This window comes from Chlamydotis macqueenii, chromosome 3 (genome assembly GCF_036417535.1).
Source record: "Chlamydotis macqueenii isolate bChlMac1 chromosome 3, bChlMac1.mat, whole genome shotgun sequence".
Classification (NCBI taxonomy): domain Eukaryota; kingdom Metazoa; phylum Chordata; class Aves; order Otidiformes; family Otididae; genus Chlamydotis; species Chlamydotis macqueenii.
The window spans coordinates 114,037,891-114,060,633 of record NC_141558.1 but is presented as its reverse complement, the minus strand read 5'-3'; the positions used below and the strand labels follow the sequence as shown (position 1 = coordinate 114,060,633).

The 22,743-nt window shown below is 43.4% G+C and overlaps 1 protein-coding gene across 1 annotated transcript in view; it reads right to left on the bottom strand.

The window, feature by feature from the left end:
• The window catches only part of PELI1 (pellino E3 ubiquitin protein ligase 1), a 44,814-nt gene extending 26,318 nt beyond the window's left edge, over positions 1-18,496 (bottom strand). Inside the window, exon 1 of the mRNA XM_086745284.1 lies at positions 18,358-18,496. The gene's annotated coding sequence lies outside the window, so the exon portion shown is untranslated. The remainder of the gene's footprint in view (positions 1-18,357) is intronic.
• Between the last annotated feature and the right edge of the window lie 4,247 nt (positions 18,497-22,743).

Genomic DNA, 22,743 nt, shown 5'->3' with positions numbered 1-22,743 from the left:
AAGCCTCAAAGCCAATGTAGTTGAGCAGTTACAGACTGGGCTAAATTTTAATTAGCAGAAGTATGAAAGAAAATCTACCTTTCTGTCCCATTTCAGGCATTTCTCTGACATGCAAAGATAAATGCAAAAGTACCTTAACATTCGCAAACTCCCTTCTAGCAATTCCCTTGGCTTTGCATTTTGTACCTGTATGGACCGAGAGGCAGGCTTTAAGTAGTAAGGAACTACTCATTTTCTCAAAGAAAAATTTTTCCATTCAGGAAATTGGAAACACCGTTGGGCAAATACACCAAAAAGAGCACCCAGCCACAAAAAGCCGCAGTTGTGACAGCACCACGACTACGTAATTTTTAAACAGTACCAGACGATTCAGAACACAGTAGTACTTCACACAGTTTTGAAATCAATTTAACATTATTTACAGCATGCACTTATTTATCAACCAAGGTGACTGGTTAACGTAATACAGGCTTGTTCCCTTCTGAATCTTGAGAAAGAGATTGAGAGAAGCCTCCACTTTAAACCATGGTGTGCACTCCAGGTACCCATACAGGCTACCAATACTGTTTGGGTACCTTCAAGTGCACCCCTGCACACCACGGAAACCTTACGTCCTGTTTGTCTAGAACAGCAAAGTTAACAGTAATAATCTAGGACGGAGGAGCTGTTTCACTTGCCCTTTTTTAGTCAGCCGTTCAGTGCAGACTGATTTATTTCAAGAAATCTGGCTCTTCAGAAGCAATGTCTGCAAGTTTTTAGGAGCAGACCGACCCTCTCAGGACTAACTCAAACTCAATTGTTTACGAACATTTCTTCAAATTACTAACAGCTGTTAATGCTGAGCACAGTGCTGCCTCGTTCATGTGCATTCATAGAAGTTTGCTGGACACATTCACAAAGGTTTGTAGGAGTCCTGCTCACGCTCAATTTGCTGCTTGTCATTAGCTCCCCTCCTGCTCTAGGATATCTCATGTCATCTGTTTGCGGAGCAGGAGAACACCATACAGCCGCAGAGGGTACGAACAGCCACGGACAACCAAGCTGGCACACGTGAAGAAGTTACTGCCTAGACTCAGCAAAGAAGCCTGACCACGCTCAAGCTCCTGGACCAATGTAAATTCAAAGCAAAGAAAACACTTAAGGAAGTCCATTCAAGTGATTAACTATACAACAGACATACTAGATAAAGAACTACCAATATGGCAAAGCCAGCGTGGCCAGTTTGGCACTAAATAACCAGAATGAGTTTACGAAGTGCCAGGCAAGCGGGACAAAGGCTATGAAATTGTCAGGCTGATCAGCTGAGACAACGAATACACAAGTTGCTGCCTTAGCAGCATGTATTGCCTTGATTCAACTTAGCGGCCAATATTTTATTTAGAATTTCAAAAACAAATTTTCAAGCACGCTCATTCTCACTTCAGTAACTTCAACACCAGCTGTAGAAGTAATATATATTCTCTGTACATAAAGGAAAGAAAATACTTTCTCTGGCTTCACAGGCACTGTTGTACTTAAACTCTTCAAAACCCTGAAGTCATTCTGTACTTTTAGCACTTCACTGATGGAAGTGTGTGAATTACATGTCCCCAAAATAAACTCTGAACTATACAAATAAATACAGCACTGTCACAAGCTCACCCTCCCCTAGCCTATCTTTTATACTTATTCCTTCTCTGTAAACATGACTGCGAGGACAAAAAGATGTGAGATCAGCAGCACTAAACAACTCTGAAATGCTATCAACACTACAGAACATTACTAAACCAAGATAACGAGCAGTATATCAGCTCCAACAATTTCTGAGGTGAAGCATTTTTCTTTTAGTAAGCACTTCCAAGCTGAGGCTTTTTTTTCCTTGTCAGAAGGGAGGCACTTCCATTTAATTGCAGGAAAATGTAAAAAACAACAATAAAACCAGGCAAATACAAAAAAAACACCCCTATCTTCTAAAAAAGTCCTCAGGTTAAAATAAATTAATTTTGAACGTATAGTTTAGTAAAATTGTGAGAAAGAACTTGTATCAGTAACATTAGATATATAACTATATAGTTTTAATAAATTTTTAAAATCTAACAAAATTATAGTACCCATCTCATACTAGAAATAAGTTGTTTTTTAAAATTACTTAAGTGAAGAATACAATCATCACAGCCAAAATGCAGGAGTGTTTGACTGTTGACACAAAGCTTCGCTCCTGAAACTCGTCTGACAAGAACTGTGAGTTAGAGCTCAGCGCCTGTGGAGCAAAGCACCACTTCTGGAAATCACTGCATGTTCCTAGTTTGGGAACAGAGAGCTATTTTTTACTGCTTCTGGTATTAAAACTAAGCACCCTCCCATTTGCTGGATTGGGATCTGTGAAAGTCCAACTGGGAGAGTAACTGTGTTTTACTTCTTCTAGGTCCTCCTTTTAAGAATAGGACTGAGTCTAATGTTAAGGAGTGCAAGTTTAGGAATTATTTGGCTTCTTTTTGTATCTACACATGTCTTCTCAGGCCATCCTCTCCCACTCAGAAAAATGAAAAGGTTAATACAATCACAATAAATGTGCTTTCCATCCCCAAATCCTCACGTTACTTACTATTTTTTTAATAAAGATATTTTAAACATCTGTATTTCCCAAAGTTACAGTATGGTGCTCATTCCTTAACTTTCAATATAGAAGTCTATGTAAAACGTAGAAACTGGATAAAAAAGAAAAAGAAAGGCTGCAATCCCCACCCCCCAAAATAACACCACTGTAGCTGTATACACTGAAGTAGCATGACTTGCCTTTACCTGCAAAAATTATGGTCCAGAATACAAAAGTTAAGCAAAGATAGCAGAAGACCTAACACAAAGGGGTATTGAAATACTACAATCAAAACTCCCAGTGAAGTGGCAGCCAACTGAAATAAAAGATCATAAGAAAAGCTTCCTTGTTAACCAGAAGCAACGTGGAATCTTTCTGACCAGAAACGCACGGAGTAATCTGAAACAGCTCCAGTGCACACCAGACTGCATCCTTTGACAAAACTTCAGCCTTTCAGATAACTGCTTGCAAACCCAACATGCTCCAAAGATGATTTTTTACTGTGGCACAAATGAAGGACCTCCAATTAAATTTAAACCACATAAAAATACTTGCAGCCTGTAAGTTTAGCCCTGCCTGGAATACTGCAACAAGATCCTCTTCCTTAAGTATCTTTTTAAAGCACACAAAAACCATTAGTTAGAAGGACAATCTAAATAAAGCCATTGTTCAAAAAATAAAACTACATCATACCATGCCTGGAACAGCTAAGGAACTGGTCAGGAAGGATTATTTCCTGGCTCAGTAATGTAGCAACAGACTAAGTTCTCTCTCTCTCTTTTTATTATATTAAGCCTTCACAATGTTTCACAAAAATAAAATGGAGGTTTGTAGCTCATCTGTTTAACAGATGATCAACTGTACCGAGCAGCAGGACTTTGTTTCTAGGTGTACTGTGCAAAAAAAAAAAAAAAAAGTAAAAGTAAAAGCATACTTAGGAAGCAAAAGAAACTAAAGTCCAAACTCTGTTTTTGAGAGCAGGTGACCTTGCCAAACCTGACACCAGAGCCCAATTATGCAAGTGCAAGTAAGGATTCAACTGCATCGAAGCCAACTGAATTAACCAGCATGAGGAAGATTGCCATCACCCTACCTAAGCAAGACTATACTAGAGCAGATCTGGGCTGGATGCGTAATTTAATTCACCGCTCTGATTCTGGGTAAGTCCCAGACATCCAGAATACTTACAGTGCCTCAGAGACAATGCTCAATGCCAGTTACAGTATTTAAGTTGCGTACTGTTTGTCCAAAGAGCTGAAGCACTCAAATGCCAGGCACCTTCTGGTTTCTCAAGCCACCACCTTCAGCTACGTTCCACAACTCTTAAAGAACAACACTCTTACTAAGAGTTTGTTACAAGCATTTTGGCTTACACACAAGTATTTGAACATGGTAAGTCCCTTCTGACCCACCATATTTCATTAGATAGAAGCTTCTCCCTAACAAACAAGGCTCCCGAGTTGATAAAACAAAGCTTTAACAGCTATACTACTATTAAACTTGTAAACCATACTGCACTATCTGCTGAGTTTCACCTTGAAATGCACTGGCAAAGTTAAGTAATTTTGAAATAAAAATTCACTCACAATAGAAACTTGACAGAAAACGCAGAGGCACAGTGGAATATACAGCTGATGAGAAACTAAAAGAAATATGCAGCATGAATTCAAGTCAGCAAACTCAGGTGAAATAATTAAGGAAGCGAGTTTTCTATACTCAAAATGTTTTGGGCTGTTAACCACCAATACTGACTGCTCGTAACCTGTTTTAGGACTTTGGCAGTTGAAACAAAAATAGCAACCATTGAAATACTGATATCTTTGATCATGAAAAACATTATTATGATTAGTATCTCATGCCTATTTGCTTCAGTCCCCCGAGATATAAAATAAAACTGTAAACATTTTCAAAGTGCTATGCCAAAAGTCTTCTCACTATTAAGCACACCCAATGTACTTGTGGCTGCACTCTCAATTTCACTAGCATTAACTTAGCATAAAAACTGGTCCAAGCAAGGAAAAGTTGATGTTCTCACAGCGCTGCATTACTTTGGTGCAAGCAAGAGCGAGAGCAGGCAGCAGCTGTTGTCCTCAAACCAGAGGGCTAAGGAAAAAGAACAAGCCACAGATACATTCACAGACAAAGCTACAGAAAGCAACACAAGAATCTTAAGCCTACCACATCAGAAGGGCATATAGGCAGGCTAATGACAAAACTGAAGACACAGCTCCCTGAACCTCTCAGAGAACTCCTGTTATTAAATTCGTTTCTTTTGGGTTAGTGAGAAAAGTCAGCTCACAGACAAACTCTGGTCAGCAAGTCTGGAGCAAAGAGGGTGCAGGGCCACACAACTCCCATCTGGGTGGAAGGGGAGGGGGCTACGTGTGCGCAAAGGCTGGGGAGGTGAGAGGGAGGCACCCTGCTTGCACCCCAGCAGGCAGTGAAAAGTGTATCAGCTCAGAGCCTCTAGAAGCTACCTTCTGTAGGAACCCAATGTTAGGGCATGTGAAAGTACAAACTGGTACAGCTCAGCAGCCCTCTCGCCAAAATAATCATCTGCAGTATTATAAAAGCTGAGGGTAGCTGCTGTAGAGAGATGCTGTCTAATCAACAACTTAAAGCATTCTGTCTCCACCTCTCTCAAAAAAAAGACAATGTTGCGAGAACATATACTGTTACATACAGCAACAGCAAAACAATACTAACAGTTTGTATTGTTCTACATTTGTTCTTCTTGCAACTAATCTCAAACAAAATCTTGAAGAGGTAAATAAAAGGTCTATTTTGAGGGAATTCTAGAAGCAGTTATTGAATTTTCTCTTCAAAATTTTTTGTATAGAGAAGTTCAGGTGCAAGTAGAAAAGTCTGTTCTCTTAAAGCAACTGTGTAGACATAAACTCACCATGTCCAAGAACCGCAAGATTGTAACCGCACTTCCACTTGGATTTACGATACATAATCAAAAGCCAGGCTTGCAGAGGGAAAATGATCTATTGATGATGGTGGCTGTCAACAATGGGCTCAGATCAGTTAGCTGCTAGTGCAGACAGGACAACATTTTTCAACACTGCGAGAGAAAGCGAGAGTGAGACCATATGGTTAAGCCCCATCCATGTTAAAACCAAATGGCTATAGCATCATTGAGATCTGTCAGCTGGGAGAGGTAGTGGTGGGAAGTCTACCTCTTGTTTACAGCCACCGTAAAGAATGACTTCGTAGAGCTTTATCAATGTTGGCTCGGCATCTACTGGAATAAATGCATTTTGAGAAAAGCACGAATAACACTTCTTTGAACACTGCACACACTCTTGTGTCCAATCAGTATTCCTAGCGCAGAGCAACTCAAATACTCAATTGTTCAAAATCATTCAAGGAATTCCGTTACCAGTCCGTTGGATTCAGCATGCTCAAGATTTACTGAAACTTAAGAATATCTTCTGGAAGTATACCAAGTTTTACACTTACAGAGGATCGACAGTGTCTGGTAAGCATTAGACAAGTACTGTCCACAGACACTCTGGCCATATGCTATTTAAGACATGCAAAATAAAGGGATGAAAGAGCTGGCTGTAACTTCAAACTACTGAGTAGAGGAGCTGGACCAGATGATCTCCAGAGCTGCCTTCCAAAATTAAATTCTTCTATTCATTGACAAACCTGGGCACTGGCGCATAGGCATGAGCTTTGCATGCAAAGACAGAAGCACTGCATCACAGAACTATTATTTATCACCTATTCTCACGACCCGCAGGAACGCCTGCACTTAGTTGTTACCGCTAACGTATAGCGGGAGCGCGTGCTGTGGTTAAACAATTTGAAGGCAGCATAAAATACCACTGCCTGCAAAAGCAGTGGTCCTGCCTGCTGCCCTGCATTTAGATGACATCAAGTTTTTGCACAGCCATGGTGTCAACAAATTCACTCCCACTCTGTTCCTGAATTGGACAGACTAGGGTACACACGTGCATCTGAACATAGGATATGAACAGAGAGCTGGGACCACATTTCATGTAGTGGACTTTGTGTTCCTTTCCAGAAAAGAAAAAAAAATAAAAAGAGTAAAATTATGTATTTTCAAATGCGTGGATTAATTAACAGTGAGATGACAGGAAACAGTTTGTTCCTGAGCAGTACTTAAAAGCTGTGTTTAATCTTGAAAAAACAAGGGAACATAACTACTCCTATTGTTAACTTTAGAGCTAATTTTGTTTTCTTTATACTCGCTCTTATATTCAACTTATTTTGTTCTTTTAGGTAACAAAAGCTACATTCATCAGCAAAAGACATCTTAGTACAACAATAATCTTATTAGCATGTGTATTGAGGTAATACTAAGCTTATAGGAAAGATGTTTGAAAATTAAGCTTGGAAACAAGCACAACAACAGCAATAAAGTAAAAATTTCAAATTCTGTCTCAGTTACAAAAGCACACTTGCAACAACTTTTTGTTCTGTCTTCATCAGGTTTAGTAATTTCCTGTACATTTCTCCATAGGACAATTTTTCTATTACAGTCTTCACTATGCTTGGGGGTCTAGGACTTTGAAGAACTCAAGAGACAAGAGGAAGACAACCACTGTCAGTCTACTCAGTTTTGTGGCATGATGTAGCACCAATTTTTCTTATGAGGAACATCACAAAGAAAAACTACCAAAACACTTTTGGGAGGCAAAAATGAGGGACAGTTTGTCTGCTGTCATTAATGCAAGCTACTTCCACAACCAGTTGCTACAATAAAACTTGATGTATACCAACATCAACACATCTTAGGGTCCAGCTGCAAAAATCTCTTCTACAGTAAATTCTTTCAAACTGGTCCCTCGGTTGCATGCTGGGAAAGCATCTTCTAGCACTGCTTGGCAAAGGCAAACTGCAGAAACTGAACATGCCCCAACAGTGATGCCAACCCGTGTGTGCTAAGTAGGAATGAAAAGACAGGTGGAGGACAGAAAACACAGTCTCTGAAGACTGGCAATCTGGAGATTGTCAAAGCTTAAGCAATGCTTCCGAAGGCTAATCACCGTCCTTAAGATGGCATGAAGTCTGAACTATAAACTATGGCTGAGGACTGGACAACTGAAGTTAAGACGTAAAACCACACTTAATCCTTCAGCGTAAGAGTAAGGCCTAACAAAAACCATGAGTGCCAGCCATAGTTAAGCTTACAATGAAGACTAACTAGGAATTCCCACATACTTCAATTACAATAATGACTGTTAATAGGGAGTGTAGAACTCCTTAGGATTTTAAGACTCTCTGTATCAAGAGATGCCTCTCTTCCCCATTAGATGCATGTCTTTGAAGAGCTGAGTAACTTTAATCCAGCAACAGTACCTAAAGGTAAAGTTGCAAAGCAGAAACCAAAACACTATCATTTAATAAAAGGAGGCACAGTGGAAGGACTAAAAGAGACAGAAAAAGCCAGCTCCACTGAGTGCCATGCTCTTCCAGATCAGCACAACGGAAGGGAATCCTGCTCCACTCTGACGGCTATGAGCCACCCTGGCCAAAAGCCATGCTTATGTAGAGCTACTTGGCCCTGAGGGTTGAAAATAAAAGATGAACAGCCAAAATATGAGGCCAGCAGACACAGCTGTCAGGCAGGGATCAGCAGACCTGACGACCGTAGCAGTACAAATGCTCCAGCTCATGCTGGTTCGCTGCTTTGCACTACACCCTATTCTTTCCCTCAGTTATTTCCTTCCTCTCTTTGTCTATCTACCATAACTCCTACTTGTGCTCCGTTTCTCTCCCCTACCTCTTCCCTTTTTTGTCTCTTCAGAGTCCAAGGTCTTAAGAGCAGACTTCTATTCATTCAGTGTACAAGCACTGCAAAATTGAAGTCCACAATTTTTGCTACGTTTAGCTGATTGTAGCAGTCTTTTCCTACCTCAGATTTTTATAAAATTCAAGTTTATTGAAAAACAGTTGATGGACTTTGTTTATAACGTTATCCTTAGTCACAGCATACCGGCCAGTATTAAAGATAGGAGTTCACAAATAATGCAGTGTGCTGATTTAGCTTCTATAAATGGAGAGTTTGGCCACTGCAGAGACGTCTGATCTACAGCTCTCACTCACATAAACAGTCCCTAGCCACACAAATAAAGACTGTCAAGATCCTTCCCCAAATTCCTGCAGGGAAAAGAAATTAAAACGATAGCAGATTGGATGGAACAGCTCTAAGAAAAATCAATAATGGTAGCTGTAAAATCTAAAATTAAAGTAAGTCTGGTTTTGATGCTTTCAGTACACACAGTACATTAAATTTGGCATAAGCACAATGGAACACGAAGTACTTGTGGACAATGTCTGCCAAGAGCTAGAAATATAGCACTTAGTCTTTAGAGAACAGAGAGCCTCAGACCACTTCTACTTTATGTATCTGAAAAAAATTAAATCAAGGTGATCTTTCCGAAGGAACATTTGTATTAAATCTCATTGGCGTGCTTTGTGCAACACCGAACTGAGCATATGCTGACTGGCAGAGAATCAGTATTTGTCATTTTACAATCCGTTCCACTTGTGACAAGGGTTACAAATAGATGCTATACCTCCCCACATTCCAAATCAAAGTCACTGTCCTTTCCTCCTCAGCATCAGGCTTGTGTCTCAGACCTGTACCTGGTCCTTGGTCACACTGACACACACTTCTAAACATCTGAAACAGTGGAAGTAGAAGAAAGAAGTGGGAAGCGTGAACTCAGGGAACTCACACTGCACTATTTTTTTCCATCCACCTTCATATTTGTTGGTACTTCATTAGTTTACCTGTCTCAGAGCAGAGCAAGATTTGATTAATACCTGAATACTAATTCGCATTTCTGCAGCAGCCTCCAAACATTAATAAATTAAGCACCAACACACCTGTGAGTTCCTTACCTTTATTAAAATAAGAACCATTAAAAAAAAGGGGGGGAGGGGGGAGACAAGCCTAATCCCCATCTGGGGCTCTGGAGACATCATCCATCATCCCAGCACACAGGTTCCTCTCCCCACCACCTCCCATATACAGAGCTCCTAGTTAGACAGGAGAGTGGTGTACAATTCCTGTTTTGTTAGGTTTTCTGTGATTGTATGTAGGAGGGCTTAGATGGCCTTCACCGCATCTCCCGGGGATTCAGGAGGCAACACATCTTTCCTGTCTTCAAGGCCAGTACGAGGTGCTGGCACAGCAGTATTCCAGCCCCAGCCCTGCCTTGGGAAATGGGAGAGGAAACAGGCAGTGCCACACTTGATGTCTGCCCAGAGTAAGGGAAGGAGCAATAAACTTCTCACGCCATCTCACTCTACACATAAGCCAAGCACTATCTGGACCTTTAAAATTGCTATTTCTTGATGACAGGGGTTTTGAAATATGTAACAACAAAATGGCCAGGCAAATCTTATTGTTACTGCTCATTAATAGCTATAAAACAACAGCAGCAGGCCTACAATACTTGCTATTGCAGACTCTAAGAGACTGAAAGACATCAGACACTTTCTACACATGCTTATTGACATTGTCAATCAGCTCTTCACTTCTCCGTGCAACAGGTCCCTCCTGGGTTTAAGGTAAAGGTTAACTCTTCCCTCGCCTTTTGGATCAGGCTCCTGTCTCTGCTCCTGTTAGGACACTGCCAACTTAAACAAGTTACAGCAAGCAAAAGATTGATGGAAAACTGCTTTTAACACTTTGCCTCTAGAGGTAGGAGTTTCCCTTGCTGACTACACATTATCTCACAGAACAGTGAAATATGAATAGTTATTTAAATGAGAGGAAAAAAATTAAATAATGTGTGTATGCTGGCATAGAAATTCCAAAGCAGTTGCTCTATCTAAGTCATAAGTGGCTTATAATCCCCCACATTTTACTACAGCATCCTGGCCTTTCTCAGCCAGCAGCGAGAGGTACAAGGACCTAGTCTACGTTCACATCTGCTGCTCGGAAAGCCTCAGACAAAGCTAATAGGCTCGCCACAGTACTGACTGTAAAAACATGCACACGTGCAAGAAAAAAATAAATGGATAAAAATAAAAGCCACTCGTGCATTTATCTGTTTGCAAGATCAAGTTGAGTTCCTCAACCTTAGCAGGTGGCTGACAGCCTCAGCAGAATAATGCATCACTTCTTTAAAAAAAAAAAAAAAACAAAAAAAAAACCAAACCACCCAGCTGCTACCCTCACCACAGAACATACCAGCCCTCTGCAACAACCTTGAGTAGTTCACAGAAACCTTCATCAACAGGCAACGGTTCATGCTGCACCAAAATGGAAAGCTCTACTGGAATGGGATTTCACATCCACCACATACAGCACCAAACGAATGCTAAAACAGTGGATGTGGGCTATCAGCAGCACAGTCATTACCTTAAAAAAAAAAAAAAAAAAATCGAAGAACAAAGATCCAGTATGATGGATCCACCTACCACAAGAATCAAGAGGAGATGACTTGGCCATTAAATTCATCTAAGCACATAGGGGTGATTAACTGTCTTCAGACTAATAGGCATTACAACATAACTTGTCTCAAACTTCGTCTGCTAATCCCAAGGTATGAAGTGCAGAGTTATGTTTTTTACATATATGAGGTGTTTCTATCTATAAAAACCCATATATAATGGTTTAAGTCTAACAGGTTAGCAGATTGGATGAGAAGAGCCGTCCTTATCTACTGTCGAGCACTATCATCACAAATTTGCCTAAACATTATCACATGAGAAAAAGAACAAATGAAACTCCTACAAGCCTACTTTTGAGCCTTCTGGTTCTCTGCACTACCTATCTGAAAAACTGAGAGATGTTTAAACCTTTTCCTTGTTGAGAAGCATTTTTTACTGATCACTCCCGTAATTTTCAGGGAATTTGAGCTGGATATCTCCCAGCCCTTTGCTGAAGCCATGCACAGCCAGGCAGTGCACTCACACCACTCGTGGGCATCACACAGCTTTTTTGTGGAGTTCTGAAATAGTCATTCCTAAACCTGAAACAGGATTACCATCAAGGTTTGACTATGAAGAGGGAAATAGCAGTATTGACTGAACAATCCATACCTCTGTTTTCCCACACAGGAATAGTCAACAGCTCTGGTTTCCTATACACGAGGAACTCTCCCAGTTTTTATCAGAAGATTTTTACATCATTAGCAGCATGTTACATTTTCTTTCCTGAATTCAAAACACAGCACCAGTCCAGCAGAAAGGAGCCAGATCCAAGAGAAAGCACATACCCTACCCAAGACATCAGCTAATAGTTGAGGCCCCTGTACTCTCTTTCAATGCAGAGCAGAAGTTCAAAGTCATCCTCTGCTAGCCCTGAAATACAGTAGTGATCTAAATTCTGCAACTCGAACACCTATTTGCATTTACTTTCTTCCATGTTGAGCATTCCTCGGAGTACTTAAAGTGTCTCAGGGAAAAAGCAAACCAAAGCCAAACAAAGGAAAAAATATATTAGTGGGAAATGGTGGAACTGACATATTTTTAGAATTAGCAGCTTATCCCAAGAGGTGCATTACAGAAGGAAAATGAGCAATAAGTTCTTTAGAAGGAAGCGAATTAGTTTATAGTAAGCCTCTATGTGTGATGCATTTTCGATTTTTTTCCCCTAACCTCATACCAAATAAATAGTTCAGCTACATGATATGACAAAACAACCATTACTTATTTTCCCAGTTGAACCTTGTGTTAAACCATGATTAAGGTAATATTTATTTTTGTAAAAATTCTGCACTGAACTACAACTGCTCCAGGTAAGTGGAAAGGATATCAAGGTAGCATCAGACAAAAATCTCAGTATACCTATTAACACTGAAGAGAAGAGGAGCCTTGAGATTTCTTAGCAGGAGTTCTTCAGGGATCACTTTTATCATTTAACATGGATAATTTGTCTTAAGACAAAACACAGATGAAATACTCAAGTTTGTATGATTTTAAGATCAAGCCTTTTCTATTTACTACTTCTTGACTATAAAAAACAGACAGAACTTTGGGGCAGACCTGAAGCAATCAGAGAAGCATGATCTTAACACAAGAAAAAGAACGCCAAACACGTGTGACCCTAAGTCTAATTTTGCTACTAGTTTAACGCTGTCCTACAGCGTTCCAATGGACTTGGTGGTTAAGGGGGCTGTACCTGCAGGCTACACAGGCATGCTAGTTCCCATACCTGAAGCCCACCTACGAGCTGCCCCAGCCGCTGCTGATTGCTTCTTGGGCATAGATGACCAGCTGGATAGAAACATTTCAAAGCTAGATGTAACCCAGAGATGCTGGTTTGGCTGCCCTGGCCCATAAAACAATTAAGACATTTGTGGTGTTGACCCAGGCTAAGGGGTTACCAACCTAGAGGACAAGCTGGGAGGGAGGGAGAAACTCAACAGCTCGCTACTCCGTCTAGGCAAACCATCAGACAATTACGCAGGACCACTGAAGAAGCAAGCAGAACAGGGTGAGAGGCTCAAATCACATCACTAAGTTTGCTCTGACTACACCTCCAGAAACTCTTGCAGGACTTGAGCTCCACCAATGTCAATGGCAAATCTTAACAGTCGTCTTAACAGAAAACAAATCGGTCCCCTCTAATTTGATTTCTATCCACTATCTTGCCCATAAAGTAGGGAAAAATAGGTATCCCAGCTCAGGAAAGAGTCTCTTTAAGTGTTTGTCATGAAGCCCAAGAGGTTATCTAGGTGCAGAAACACTGCATGCTTGAAATACAAGCAGCTAAGTACAGTCAGGCAGATTAATTAATTGGCAACGGAAGCAAAAAACCATTGATGGTGGTCTACTAAAAGACAATTTTGATTAGGCAGGTTTTGTGCTTTGTTTATTGTTTTCCTGGGTTCTGGTTGTGTTTTTTCTTTCCATCTTCTCTTCAAGTCCTAGCTCCAGTAAATCGTCCCCCAAAGAATGTTACTCGACCAACTTGCTCCAATCCCATATCTTCTAGGCATCTAAAAAAAATTTTTAAATGTATCTTACTCGCTTAAAACCTCAATCAATCCACAAAACATCATTCTCTAGTGGCTATTCATATTATCAACTATCCTAATAATAATTTTAAAAATATTCCATAGATCAATTCTGGTTTAAGTCTATTTAATTCAGCTTTTTCCTGCTTTCCTTGCTGTTCATTTCTGTGCTACGCTACAGACTTGTCAACAACACAGGGCCTCAGCCACTATAGCAAACGTTACCGACCTGCAAATGGAAACACAGCGTGACAAAAGCTCTTCTGCCAAAACCACCATCCTTATCTCCATGAATACCGAATGTGTAAACTAACAGGCTGACAAAAGCACTCCATCAGCAAAAGCTTGCCTACATCTGGAACTCTGATTAACTTATTGTCAATTACATGGTGCAATTGCTCCCACCAACACATACATGCCCACCCTATCTAGTACAGCCAGATCAGCACCTCCCTGGCCCAAACATCTCTGTACTACTAAAAAACTTCCCCCAAAAGGAGTGCTTTTTTCCCTTCTCAACACACACTTATGCACTTAAGCTGCTCCAAACAGGATTGGCACAGAAAAATACCTGGTTGACATAGCTGTATAGCCAACATCAAGGAAGACCAAGAGTGTTTTGAGCCAGCATGACACATATCCAAAGTCTTCCAAGACATACTCTACTAGCGAACAAGGAAAGTATTGCAATGTGTGAATTGAAGTAATCCTTTTATCAGCAGGGACATAATTACGGGGCCAAAGTAAGAGGTTTTGACTGCTCCTACTTTGACAACTGCCATATACCTTCAATTAGGACATGAAAATTATAGGACACTCCTGATCCTGAAACCACAGCCAGAAATGCACTGCAAGGTTCAGTCCACTCTGCTTTCGAGTACGTGAAATTTTAAGCCTAAAACTCAGCATTTATATAATTATGTACCATGGGTGGCAGTCAAGTCACTACAATTGAATTCAGCAGCACGGATGAAGAAACAAGGTCAGCAGATTAACTTTTATTACCTATTCATGAACTGAACTGTGCTCCTGCATGGCAGAGACCGGGGGGACCATCAATCTTTAACCAAACGCTTCCACCGAGGTGCTGCATTAACCTGAACCAAACAAGCTGCTGACCAGCTCACACTTGAGCCCACATTCCGAAACAGCACCTCACAGCATTTACACCCAGAGTGCCAGCCCAGCAGGCACTGCTGGAGCAAGGCTGGTATTGATGACCGCCCACCTTCAGCACAGGGTGCCAGCGGAGGACAACAGACTTTCCCTGTGGAGCCTGTGGTTTCCAGTCAACTACTTTACATCCATTCACAACTACAGGGTTACTCCAGAAAGGTCATGTTGAGCAGTTAGCAACATTTGGTGCTCCCAATCACATGGCAGTCAGTAAGTTGTGTACACACTCACACAAAGCATTCCTACTTGAAGCAAGATCTCCTTTTCAAATCAATACAAATACAGGACACTTGGAAAATAACATATTCATAGCGCAAGGCTGCAATTTTTTGGCAAATCAAGTGACTGTCAATAGTTTTTACTGCTTTTAAGAGAAAGAAGCAATGCGGTAGAGCTTGCATTTTTATCCTTTAAGGATGATTCTAGCATGCCAAAGAACTTTATTTTTTAACCTGGAAGGCAGGTTTTTTAATACATCAATTCAAACATTTGAAACAAGAAACACAATCACTTCTGACTATTAATTGCCACATCCACTGCAAAACATCAAAGCCACAAAGAACACACCAGGATGCTATTGTATTGCTGCAGCCCACCTCCAGCCATCCACTGGAGAACCTCCAGCAGCACAGGGAGAAGGAAATCCACCCCACAAGCTGCCCAGGGCCTCCTGGGAGACAGAGCCACTTCTCTGTCCAGCTGACACAATTTACACACGTGGGATCAGAACTTAAATTGCTATTTCACCTTCTTCCCCATGAATCTCTCCATCCAGGCAGACTAACTGGGTCTGACTGGGGACACAATATTAATTTCAGTAGAACCAGAGGACTACAGGAGGAGCATGAGATTTACTGGTGCACCCTGTTAACCAGTAGATTTGAAAGGAAACAGAAACTAGATCAGATGGAAACATGCTTACTTTTTTCCACTGAAACTCTCTCAGCAGTATTTAGCTGCGCTCGACCTACTTCCTACAGCATCTCTTTGCTGTCACTTCCTTTGACAGTTTTGCCCGTGAATCTGGAGATTAAGGAACAAATGTCTGAGAAGCAAAAGAGCTGTGCTTTTTCCTCTTGATGCCACCTACAGTCAAAACTTTTACAATCTAACCAGCAAGGCGCACAGTGACCAGCTAGCAACAAGTACCTCCAATTACTGGCATCCTGCAGGAATTCCTAATCAACAGTGTAATTTCACTTACAAGTATGCACTTAAAGGTGACTTTGATTTCTCATGAAACACCCTCATTCTTCCTTTTTTTAGCTCAGGGCATGGATTAGCATCTACAAACAGCTTTGGGTTTTCTGCTTTCCTGTATTCCAGAGTTCCTGTCTGAGAAGACATTTTATATCAAAACATACTTGTAATTAGCTCCTTCTGAATGAATACGAGTTTTAAATACCACTGGCTCCAAGCAGATGATGCTGTATTTTGCACCTACAAGCACACAGTCTCTAGTCATAAATCCTGAAGTGAAAGGATTCTGTTTTCCATGCCTAGTTTCTTAATAGAAACCATATCAATACCAAAATACAAAACAGTTGTAGCAGACAGACTTCATGCTAACACTAAAACCCAAGTTCTGCTTTATCTGAAATACTATAGTTACTCAAATTTTTCATTTCCAAGATGAACGCTAGCACAGTGACGTGCTGCATTGAGAAATACATTTCAGTTGTTTAGTAAGAACAGAAACACTCATCAGGCACACTTCACAAGACTATATTCAAGGTAATGTAGGTGCTCCTACAAGCCTAGTTCATTTGAAACAAGAGATGTTTAAGCTTAAGGTACCCCGTAGGTGCCTATACACAACTAAAACGCATTCCTAAAGCCTCCTGCCTGGCCATTCATATGACTTCAAAAAGAGTTAGGATGCTTATCTTACACAGCACTAAAGGGGTCTGATTTCCCAACTAGGAGAGCTCAATTTTCTACAAAGCAGGCTTTTTCCTGAGTAGAAGGAGGGCGGAGGAGAGGAGAGGGGGAAGTGTCCCACTCAGGCGTCTGAACTTTGGTACTACATTACTCACTCTGAAATTGTCAGCCTAAAACATCACAAAGCCACACAGACCGCACGACGACACATGCAAACGAAAATCTGGGTAGCCTGCTTGGGTGAAGCTTTCATCTCCACTAACCTACCGGCGCCTTTTGGCATAAAAAGCAAGGGAAGATGTATCATCAACAGGTCATCTGTCTGCTTCTTTGTAAAATAAATAAATAAATAAAATATATATATATATATATGAAAATCTGCTGAACAGAAACCAGAAACAGCCTTTTTTTTTTTCCCCAGCTCTCCCCCTGCCCCCACGCACATTCAAAATGGAAAAAATAAACCCATCATCCTTCGGATACAGATCCACCAGCTCTGTCTGGCTGAAATGCTTTTGCTACTTGCCAAGTAGCATGTTTTCAAGGCAGAAAAGTCCCAGCAAAAACAAATGGGTGGCCTTTAAAAGGCAAGGCCAGCAACACAAGCGTTACAGCCAGACTGCTTTTTGCTCGCATGTGTTCTAGAAGCTGCATTTTGCAGAGGTGAAGCAGCTGCAGTTTTTGAGGGGGTAGTAAAAAATAAAAGGGGAAAAAAAAAAGAAACAAGCTTTCAGTATAAAACCATAATAATTGCTTTAAAACATCCCCTTTAAGAGGCAAAAATTATTCAACTGAAAACACAACTGCTCCTCCTCTCTGCCTTTTAAAAATAATCTCCATGGCTGTTACAGGCAGAAATGTCCCCCTGCTATTAGCTCTTCCTGAAACCGCATTATTTAACTACATTAAAAAAAAAAAAAGTGAAAAGAAAAACCCGACAAAAGTTGTGCTGGATGGCAAGGCCTCAGCCTTGGCTGAGGATGCGGGAGAGAACCCTTGCAATTGCCCCTAAAAAAAAAAGCTTAAAATTAAAAAGACACAACTTATCTACCGGCAACCTGGATTGTTCCAGAGTAAAACATCATCAAATTTGGAAGAGCTAGGGGGGGGAAAAAAAAAAAAAAAAAAAAAGGGAGGAAGCTTTCCCACCAAGATTTTGCAGGTTAACATCAGCAAAACAGAATCCCCCTTTGTTTTGTTTTCACCCGCCTGCTCCCATTCAACGCTCGGGTACAGGGAGGTGATAAACCCAGCCTGGACTTCAGGAGGACTCTTTCCACCCCAAAAAAAAAAATAAAATAACACGACCACTACCAAAAAACCCACCCCCCGACTTCAACAAAACCTCAGAGTCCAAGTACTGAAGGACTTCTTTTTCCTAATTTTTTTTTTAAGTGATTTTTTTTTTTTTTTCCCGAGGGCAGGCGGCTCGGCAGCCGCTCCATGACAAAGAGCTCCCCCAGCACATCCAGCCCCAGAGCGGGGGGGTGGGAAGGAAAAAAAGGGAAAAAAAAAAGGGGGGAGGGGGGAAAGGGAAAAAAAAAAAAAAAAAAAAAAAAGGGACAACAAACTCCCCAAACCCTCGGGGAAAAAAAAAAAAAAAAATCAGCAACAAAAAGGCGGCCCTGCGGAGGCGCAGCACAAAGCGCGGCGGGGAGGGGGGCGGGGAGCAGCCCGCGGCAGCAGGCAGCCCCCGGGCAGGCCCCCAGCCCCGCCACCCCCCGCGACACGGGCGCGCGGAGGGGGCCCTGTCGCGACAGGCGCGATACTCACCCCAGCGAGGAAGGAAGGCAGGCGGGCAGGAAGCAGGCGGAAGAGGCACCGAACGCTGGCAGTCGCAGCCCCCCGAAGCGGCGGGGGGTGGCGGGGAGCGCGGTGAAGAGGAAGGGGCAGCCTCAGCCCCCGTCCCCGTCTCCTCTCGGCGGGAGACAACCGCGGCCAGGCGAGAGGGGAAGGAGCCCCCGCAGCGCTTCCCGCCCGCCCCCGTGGGCTCCGGCGGGCCGGCCGGCGCGGCGAGCAACAGGCCGGGAAAGGGCCGGAGAGAACAACCCGATCGACGCCGGCTCCGCCGCCCTCACAACGGCCTCAAACCACCACCGCCGCCGCCGCCTCCTCCCGCGTCGCCTGTCCCCCTCTCCGCTCCACCGCGCCGCCCGCCCTCTGCCTCAGCGGCCGCCGCGCGCTCGCGCACCCCACTGCCCGGGGCGGGACGGCGGGGGGGCGGTTCAGGAGGCCGCGCCCCCCCTCGCGCCCCGCGGCATGACGGGAGTTGTAGTGCCGCCGTCTCCCCCCCGCGCCGTGCGCCCAGACTCGCGTGGCTGCGCGTGTGTATGTGTGCATACATGTACATACACACACATACATACATGTGCATCCGTGTGTGTACAGGAGTGTGTACGTGTAGGCGTGTTCTGGGTGTATGTCTGTGTGTGTCTGAACATATGTGTGTACACACGCGTGTGTATGCATGTTTGTATGTGTATGTATATGTACATATATGTATGCATATACGTGTGCATATATATGTATACACACATGTATATGTATACGTGTGTGTGTATGTGTATGCAAATGCATGTATGTATGTATATGCATGTGTGTATATGCGTGTGTATACGTATATGTGTATATGTATACGAAGACGATAAAAGGGCTGGAGCACCTCTCCTATGAGGACAGGCTGAGAGAATTGGGGCTGTTCAGCCTGCAGAAGAGGAGGCTCCAGAGAGACCTGATAGCGGCCTGCCAGTACCTCAAGGGGGCTACAGGAAAGATGGGGGGAGACTATTTAGCAGGGCCTGTTGTGACAGGACGAGGGGTAATGGTTTTAAAACAGAGGGAGGTAGATTCAGACTGGACATAAGGAAAAAACTTTTTACGCTGAGGGTGCTGGAACACTGGCACAGGTTGCCCAGAGAGGTGGTGGAGGCCCCATCTCTGGAAACGTTCAAGGCCAGGTTGGACGAGGCTCTGAGCAACCTGATCTGGTTGGAGATGTCCCTGCTCCTTGCAGGGGGGTTGGACTGGATGGCTTTTGAAGGTCCCTTCCAACCCAAACATTCTGTCATTCCATGTAGGTATGTATGTGTATGCACGTGTGCATAAATCTGTGTGTATATATGTACGTACATGCATGTGTATATGTATGTATTTATATGCATATATGTATCTGTCCGGGGAGGGTTCTGGCTGGGGCTGCAGAGTGGGGCTGCAGCACAACCCTGAGACAGGGACACAGCCAGCACTCTCCTTCTTCCAGTAAAAGCTGGTTTTCCAAACATCTGCACACATTTACGGACCTTGGTCCTGGCCCTTGGATCTTAGCCGTGCAACGCTGTCAGTTTTTAAATAACAATGTCAGGCGTGGCAGAACAAGAAGCCCACTGGCTGGGAGTCAGAGGTGATGCTCAAAGGCCATCACCCAGGCTCAGGACTGAACACGAACTGGACGGAGAAGCTGCTGCCCAGTGTGAAAGCCCCACGCTGCTCGGACTCCCACTCAGTGCTGCTTTGTGGATTTTTAGCCTCATTTCCTTGCAAGAGCGAAATAAATAATCCTGGGTGTTATAACCCACGATGTGCTGCCCTGATCTTGACCAGATACATCTTGCTATGTGCATGGGGAGGCCTAAATAAATATATAAAAACATATTTCAGGCAAGACAGGGAGATCGCTCTGTATCATCAGCTGCTCCAGTGGTACTGCCAGTGATGACTGTTACAGTGGTTCTCCAAGAGCATTTATTTGGACAAAATATATTCTTGAGACAAATGCCTTGAAATAGTATTCCAGCTGAAAGACCCTTCTAGCAATGGAAAGCAAGACTACATTAATTGATTTGGTTCTATATTTTCTGTAGTTTAAGGAAAAACAGGACTTGGTTGTGGCCTTCAAACTTATTTTTGTTTTCTTGTACATAGTGAGAAACAAATAAACAGATTTTTAAGGTAAACGGGGGCTTTTACCACCGCATTTCTCAGAAAACATCATGGTCCTGCCCCAGCATGACTCACAAAGTCAACGGAGATGCTTTCCTTGCCACCACACCGAGAGCTGCGGAAGAATTAGCAAGGGTGAGAAATAATTGGCGGTGCTGGGCTGTGTAAGCACAGCTCTGCTTGTCGTCAACCTGAGTTTCATTTGCCCTGGGATTTTTAGAGAGAGATTAAGAGATATAGCGCACAGCTCCCAGATTACGAGAACGAAAGGGTCAGGGTGATCATCTCTTCTGACCTGGGGCATCCTGAAAATAGCTTTGGCCTCAGAGGCGGTATTTCTTTCAAAGAAGCATTGACACCTGAGATTAAAAATATCCTCGATGGTAAATCCACCCCCGGCCTCTGGTGACTGCTGCAAACAAAGCCTCCTGTTAAAAGTGAGCTCTCCGCTGAGCGTTTATTGGTTTGTCTTTGGATTTGCTGTAACTTTGTTCTCTGCGCTCGGCAGCCCATTATCTCTGCTTTATTTCCAACCTAGGTATTTATAGCCCTCTGATCGAGACAGCCTTTAATCTCCTCTTTGCTGAGCTACCGGTACCAGCATCCTCTAATCCTTCACGATGGGGGCAAGCCGTACCCTCACCCTCGAGCAGGAGCGTACCCCGCATTGCCCCATAGCTGCTGGAGGTGTCACTTCTCATGGAACCCGGCTGTGGGTCCGTCAGGAGCACGTATGTGGGCAGGGGGGTGACGGTGGTGTGGGGGTGTCGGTGGGGAAGCTTCTGGCACGATACCTAGCATCGAAAGCCCACTGGGTCCCTCCTGGGAAGAAGCCATGTCTTTCCTCTGAGGGACCAGGCACTTCCTTCCCTGGGATGGAGGGCAAAAGCTGGGGGACATGGGAAAAGGAAGAAGATGAGGGAGAGGTGGAAGGCCACCATGATCATAGACAAGCATCACACCGGGATGAACCCTGTGCTGCCCGACGCCTCTGTGCTGCCTTACATACTGCGAGCGTTGCGTGTGATGAATCACTTGCCACGCATGTGATGTAACATGACTGTTAACAGATCTCATTGTTATCCAATTTACCAGGGGAAACTGAGGTGTGGAGAGGTAAATATTATGCCTGGGGCGTACCGGGGCTAGATTGCAGGAGACCTCGCGCCGATGTCCCATGCTCACTTTAGGAAGTCATATGGGAATCAGGTGCAGCTGGCAGGAGTGCCTGCAGAGGATGCTGAAGAAAACCTGGAGGGAGAGGATGAGCTTGGCATTCATGATAGAGAGCAGGGGTTGGCCTTGCCCATAGCATTCAGGTCCTGACACAGCAACTGGTCCCCTTGCCGTGTTGAATGGGGTTGAACGGGGTCCCGTCCGGCTCTGAAGAGCTGCTCCAAGCTGCTCTCCCTTGCTGTGCTTTTCTGTAGTAGCTGATGGGTTTGTCGCTTTGACTCTTGGCAGGCTCTTTCCTGATTTTGCCCAGCTGTACCGCAATTCTGCAGAAGCCAAAGCGCCAATGAGGGATTTCCAGTACCCCAGGATCCCCGCTGTGGCCTTGTCCCTCCTGCCTCAGGGACGGGTCCAGATGCCAGCGATGCCAGAGCCGAGCCTGGCCCTGTCCTGGAACAGCATCCACAGCAGGACCAGAGCTTGCATCTCGTTTCTGGCCCTCTTCTTTAGCTCTAAATTGGCACCTTTGTGATGAACAGCCTTTGATGGACTTCTGTTTCATTAATTGGCCCGATCCCTTCTTAAATCCATGCAAGCGTTTATTCTTCACATAACTCCTTGGCTCAGTCCCACTGGCCATTCCCTTCCCGATTTCTGTCCTGCCTCAGGGTTCATTTCTTTCTCAAACACAGTTCAGAGGAAGCTTAAGAGACAAACCACCATTACAAAGCATTCCTCTTGTAGGAGGAACAGTTTTCAGAAAGCTTTTCTTTTGCACTTAAAAAAAAAAAAAAAGGAAACAGCTGAGTTTGGTGGCTGCTTTTGGTATTTCCTTATATTTAACACATGTCCCTTGCTATGGAAAAAGAGCAACCACCACTCCAGGCTTGCAGCCTTCTGTGACATACCCAGAACAAGCTGGTGCTAAAAGCTGGACCTCATAACTCAGCTACCTGCCAGCAGCAAGCCCGGGAGCTGCTTTTCCTGTAATCCCACCACATCCCATGTCTCGTAAGCTTGTACCACCCATGGTGAGACAGCAAGAAA